Below are 7,433 nucleotides of genomic sequence, written 5' to 3'. Positions count from 1 at the left end.
TATATATATATATATATATATATATATATATATATATATATACGATCATTACATGAAACGAATAATTTGAATAAAAGCTTGAAATATTGGCAATAAGTTAATCAAGCTGAAGTCGTTAATAATTTGACCATAATTATAGTTATTTATATAAATAATGGAACTTAAATTGATAAGTGATTAGAATAAAAATGTACATGAATTTTATATCGAAAATTGAATAGAAAATTCGCTTAATATCGAAATTGTCTTAAAAATTCGATCGAAGTTGGCTGTAAAAGATGCCACGAAATATGGGGTTGAACGTTTCCTCAACCCCTTCGATATTTACGAACCCTAATTTCGAAGGAAGAATTTGTCGATGAAACGGTTTCGTACAACCCAATAGCCACAAAAGCAGCAGAGTTTCCTGCAAGAGATTCGAGAGGTCGCATAAAGATTGTTTTCAAATATTGTCCTGATCTCGAATACATATATCCTACTTCTCTTCTTTTCATGTACTTTTCATATATGAAAATGAATCTTGTGATTAAATAAGAAAAAATCTTTTCTTAATTCAAATCTATAGTATTAAAAAGAACAATTTAGAAAATACAATAATTTTAGTTATTTATAAATTTTCAATTATAAGGAAAAAATACTTCAATCGAATATTGACATTTTTATTCTTTTAATATGACGTAACACATCATGTTTATTTGTTATTAAAAAAAAAAAACAAATATATCGAACAACTTAAAAATCCGAAAATAATACGAAAAATTTTCACATTTTATACACATCTTATGATATCTATTTTATTCTTTCGCTCTTTTATTCATTGTAATCCTATATTTACATTTCGATTAAATCGATTGCCTGAAATTTGTTTTACCATCTCGAGTAAACATGATTCGTGGAATAGGTAGAAAAAGTCCTGCTGGTTGGGTGGCACACGTGCGCATCTCTTTCTCTCTTTCTTTTTTTTTCTCCTCCCTTTGCCACAGGGTACATATATCGAAGGAGACGGTTAGCAAAGCTATGCTCCCATGGGAGCATCTCTTTCGACTTACGAGGATTTCGCTTCCGTTACGAAAATAAAATACGAGCGGGAGAAACGTGCCACGAACCGTATCACCTCTCCAACAAACAAGAAGAAAACAAAATTACTTGATTGTTAGGGCAAACAGATATTAAAAAGTTCTCGTTCGAGGTTTGTCGTTTGGACGGAAAGTAAATCAAGGCCTTTTTAACGTGTGTATATATATATATATATATATATGTATAAGCGAAGAAACGTGCCCAAGTCTCATTTAAACTTAACCCGATTGTTCCTTTTCTTCGCTTCTCCTTGTCACATACTATGTTCTTAACCTTTTAGTCACTCATTTTATTAAATGTAATGTAATTTCTACTTTACGAAATTTCATTTATAACTTATTCGTTTAATTATCTTTTTTTTTTTTTTTGAATTATTTTCTTTCTTTGTATCAACTTTTCGAACATGTGAGAATGTTAAGTAAGTTTAATAATTCAGTCATAAGTAGTTTTGATTCTAATCGCAATTTATAAGAAAATTAGATAGTGCAAATAAGTTTTGACAATGATATTTCGTAAAAATAATTTGAATGAAAGATTAAAAAATCTTTTCATCAAAAGATAAGATATAAAAATTATAAAAAAATATTAAAAAATTATCATTTTATAAAAATTCTTAAAGGATTCTTAATATATTCATTTACAACGTATTATACACATTATTATACATACTAATTTTAAAATATATTTAAGTTAAATTTATAATATAAATTTAAAAAAAAACATTATAATTAATAATATAATAAAAATAAGAATAATAAGATTTAAAAATATATTTAAAAAAGAAATCTAAAATTGAGATAATTAATTAAAATCCTTGCGACACATAAAAATTTAACAGAAATTTTTTTTAATTTAATACTTAATCTTACTATAATCTAAGGAATATAGATTGCTGTATCTAAAACAATAATTCAAATTTATTAATTTTTGTTATTTATTAATATTATTGTCAAACTTTCAATAACCCTAATCAAAAATGTTCCAGCTAATATCAAACAATGAAAATTAAATTCCATAGAAATCTACAATTCAACTACATAATTGACAAAAGTAATTGCGATTGAAAAAAATTATTAAGAAGTTTCTAAAAACAACCTAAAAATATATTAACGCTCTATGACACTTTTTACTCAAAATAACCTCTCAAATATGTCAAATTTTTCAAATTGTCAAATTTTTTCTTCTTTCTATTTGAAACATCTTATAAGATAAGAAACAAATTGCAGAAAAATATCATATCCTCGTTTAAAAATAACTTGTGACATCATATCACATATATTTTGTCCATTTAATCTCCTTCAATGAAGAAATCGATAGACGCCACAGATCCGAGAAATCCCGCTGCGCGTGAATCACAAGGAAAGCTTACAGGTACGCTCACAGAGGGCAAGAAAAGTCGTTTGGGAGAGGGAAAGAAACACGTAAAAGGGGGCATGTCGAAAAGTAGTGCATGCTCTCCACGGGAAGTCTGACATGAAGAAGGATCTAAACTTCAGTAATGAACCCCCTCATTCTCGAATCAAGCTTGTCATTGTCACTTTAGCTATTCATTGTATGTATTGTATTATATCTATGTATAATAATACGCGTTACCATTTCATCTTATTCCTTTTTTCTAAATTCTGAAAAAAGTTTTACAACATCGAGATTCGAAAGAAATTCCATTGTAATTTACGATGTTTGCTTTGATTCGAAGCTATGAGATGCTGATCATCAAAAATTGTAAAAAACATAAAAAACAATTGATCACATTATTAACGAGAATATAATAATGAAAAGTTAAATTTTGATGAAAATCTCGATTCTTTTTTTTTTAATTTTTTATCGACGAATTGCACAATGGATTTATCAATCTATGTATTTTTAATAAAATTAATAAAATAAAATTTAACTCTTCCTAAACCTTACAATAACGCATCGAATTATCATTTTATCATTCATAATCTTGCAACACGCATCAAATGATTCTTTTTCATTATCGTCTAGAAAAGAATATTTTGCGAATCATATCAATCATCAAAAAGCAATTTATTTACTCCAATTTATTCGAGCATCGTAACGAAAGGAAACCAATGGTCACATTGAAAAAGGCGATTTCCATTAGATTATTCCTTTGGTGACGGTCGATTATCCTTAAAAAATTAAAGTCAATGATTTTGCAACATCCAATTATGTTGCAACATATGGCGCGCTGTTATCAATGGACGAATAATTGATCGAGTCTCGTAGTCTAAATAACTATAGAAGTATTGTATCGAGGAAAAAATTGATCTAATGCTGTGAGAATAACTTTTGTTTGAATATAAAACCAATTAAAAAAAAATTCTATCATAGATACTTCATATATGTAAATACGTGTCAAACTAATTTAAGGAGTAAATGTAATAAATAAATGTCAAAACTTGAAGCTAGTTGAATAGTGTTCTATTAATTGGTTAGATGAGAAAAGAAAATGTTTATATTATTTGAATTTTATAATATTTGAAGCATATCAAAATCGATATTGCTAATAACTTATTGCTCAAGCAAATGGTTAATCCAATATTAAATAGAAATAAAAAAAAAAAATAAGAAAATTATATTATAATAAATATATAGAATTCGAGTATTTCTTGTACAAGTAAAATTTAATTTCAATTCAAGTTTTATTTCAATTTATTATTATAATGCATAAGAAATTGCTAATTGCAATTAAATTAGCAAATATAAGCATAGAATTGAATCAAGATTGTTATAGTAATAAATTTAAAATTTTTATATAGATAAAATATATTATTATATTTTGTTTCTTAATATTATTTTCAATAAAACTTCAAATATTAACATTAGTTGATCCCTGAGTATATTTATACATTTCATAGTATCATAATGTAGAATGAGGAATCTAATTCATTAATCGAACATTTTTAACAAGTTAAATTAACAAGTTTAAACTTATATCAACACAATATTTTATTTAATAAATAAATATTTAATCAATCATTACTTTGCAAAAATAATAGCAATCCTCAAAATTACTTCTCATTCAATTTATTTATCTTTTTCCAAGCAATATATACAATATACTTCGATAGCCTTAACTCATCATAAATATCGCGTCACCGATTTCATTTAAGAAAGAAATATTTTTTTCACGCGAGATCCATCGATTTATTTTTCAACATTCAACACCATATTAAGCGTAAAATGGATTAAATCCAATTCGCGCGAGAAATTTATTATAAATTATCTCTCCGAATTGAAATCTGTATTCGAGAATTGGTCTGCGACAACCAATAGTTTCACGGTTCAACGATTGCGACTTCTGTTCCATCGAGTCGTAAACGTGTCCATTATCCTTATGAAATTACCCCTGAATGGCCGACCCACAGTACCCACAGTTACTGTCAACGTTTCATCAATAATAAGCGCATGGCGGCGCAATAACGCTGACAGACATAAACGCCAAATGATAAGAAGGTATAATTAGATAGGGGGGACCGAGGCCGAAAGGGGGGTCCTCTGGCGAGCTATGCACGTTAACTCGGTCGTTGTTTCCAGACGCAAGTCGCACCCCCCTCTTGCGCCAAGATGGTCAACCCTTGACATACATTACAATGGGCGGCGTAATGCCACGTGAAACAGCGTGAATGCGTAATTTACTCGGAACCGGTGGCAGCGGTGGCCAAAGGGTGGAGGTGAGGAGGCGGGGGAGGGGGTGGCATAACGGGGTTCACGCTCTGTTAACCAAAAAGGGGAGGGATTTTTCGTGAAACGCCGCCACGGATGAACCGACCGGTGGTGGGTCAGGGTGACGTTCGTTTCCTTAGTTGTTCCACGAATTGTTTCAATTCTCTTTTTGAGCTAATTTGAATTTGAGTTTAAAGGAAGGAAACGTTTCCATGATGAAGATATTTTCGTATCACGAATCGATGTTTCCTTTTCGTTCCACGTGGAAATGCTTTTGTTTTTAGAGTAAAAGTTAATTTAAATGGAATATATGGATTGTATTCGTTTGTGAAAGTAAAAAGATAAATTAATTAGATATATTTGTAATTGCAGATGAGATAGCAAGCAATATGTAATGTTGAAAAAATATCCTATTATGTATATTAGGGTTATTATAAAAGGGACGTTAATAATCCGTAACGCTTCAAAGAATTAAACTTTTCGAAATTAGGAAAATTTGTTTGAGCAATAAGGGGAGAATTATTCTTTATGAAAAAGATATATATGTACATTTATTATTTAGTTATTCAATAATTAATTGTATATATATTTCATATATGCAACATTAAACATAAAAGAATTAAAGACGTTTTATTTTTTTTTTATTGATTATTTATTGAAAATCAATTTTTCTGGAAAAGAAGTACATTAAAAAACTTGTAAATTTTTCAATTTTTTTTAAATTAATGCAAACTTAAACAAATACAAATTCGGATTATATTTATAATATAAAATAGTGTTTTAAAAAAGATATTAATTATGTTAATAAACAAGTTTTAAAAATAATAATAATTTTTATATTTATAGTAATATAAGTAAATTTCAAAATATCACAATTAAAGACACAATGCATTTATTTTTCTTCGATTATTATAAATATTTATTATTCATTATAATAAATATTGTAGAATTACTTTCTTTAATTCTTTGAAAATCTTCAAAATGAATAACATGAAACAGACACAAAACAGAAGACAAGAAACGTTCATTAAAGAAAGAACGTGAATGAACGACGTTATGAATGGCCATTGTAATCCGTAGTCTACACTTTAGTCAAGTTTTAATCATTATTAAATCTCGTTATTATATACATTGAAAGCTTAATGGCTTATATTTCCGCTTTATCTTACATTTCTATCGTCTTCTCTATTATTACACGTAATAAGTTCACATATCAATAACAAAATCCATTTAATCAACAATTTAAAATTTTATAATCATACACACAAAAGCTTGAACTGTTAAACCGAAACTTTCAACGCGATTCAATCAAATTATTATTCATTCTTTTGATTTAAAGACACTTTTTTCAAAAAAAAAAAAATTATGAAAATTGTTGAAATCAAAAAAAAAAAAGGATAAAGGTAATAACAGTCGAACGAGAAAAACGGAGACAACGAGTTGTGTCCGTGTCGAGGAACAAGACCGATGACAGACCACGAACTAGGGGGTAACTCGAGTAAAATTATCTGCTTCCAGTCACCGAAGGGAGGAGCGAGAGGGGCGATGGGCGAGAGAGAAGAAAAGAGAGTAAACGTTGAAACAGCGGCTTTTCCACTCTCTTCGACGACATTTCCTCCGCCTAATTGGCAAGAATGACGCACGACCCTTGTAATTGCTCGAACGAAGCGAAGAAACCGAAGGATGATGTGTTCCTTCCTCTTGCCAAGTGCATTCGATTCTTTTCTGGTTCTCCTCCAGAATGTTCATTGTTATCGTATTATTATGCATATATAGAATGTTAATAAATCGATATGTCTTTAAAATTTTTCTAATGATTCTAAAACATCATTTGTAAGAAATATTTCTCATCCATTATGCTCTATTCATTATTCGTAAAATTTTATTTAAAAAATAAAAGATTATTCATTCACGCTTATTTACAATAAAATTGAAATAATGATATAAAAAAATCGTTTTTTATTATAAAATTAGAGATCCCAAATATATATAAAGGATATCTATTTTATAAACGATTTTCTATTTCATTGACTTTTTTCTTCTAATTATGAATTTCTCAATGTTATATATTTTTGTTAATTTTGTGAGCAACTTTCTAATTTTCAATTTCAATAATTAATAAACATATTTTAATGTTACTACACATATATATAAAATCAATTAAAAATTAAATTCTATCAATATGCTGTAATAATTATTGTAAATAAAAAGATAGTATAATTCTGATAACAAAATATTTTTCGAAGATAATTTTATTATTATTCAAAAATTTGGTTTTTTCAGATCGATTCAGATTATTTCAATTAATCATTCTTCTGTATATGCACATCTATTTTTTCATTAAAGATATCAATTTGAATAGAAATCAAGATGAGAACGCAACCGTCGTTTGAAGTCGAAAAGATCGAAAAATCCGTTTCTCAGACTCCCCTCAATCCCTTTTCATAGTTAATCGAATGTTTTCACGGTGGCCAATGACCACTATCTCCGCTTTTTGCTTTCCGTGGTCTGGGACGAGGTTGCTCGTCTTCTTCTCGATACCAGACGAGAAGTCTCCTTTTATGGATAGATTTAAGGCGTCACGGAACGTTAAATGTCGCTTCTCGCCACCCTTCAACGCTACTACGTCCACAGGAGGTAAATTTGAAAGAGGAATTCGGAAGTTAGTTGTTAGATAATCATCGTAA

Source organism: Apis dorsata, unplaced genomic scaffold (genome assembly GCF_000469605.1).
Source record: "Apis dorsata unplaced genomic scaffold, Apis dorsata 1.3 scaffold_651, whole genome shotgun sequence".
Lineage (NCBI taxonomy): Eukaryota > Metazoa > Arthropoda > Insecta > Hymenoptera > Apidae > Apis > Apis dorsata.
The sequence above is the reverse complement of the archived record's forward strand: the minus strand, read 5'-3'. Positions refer to the sequence as shown.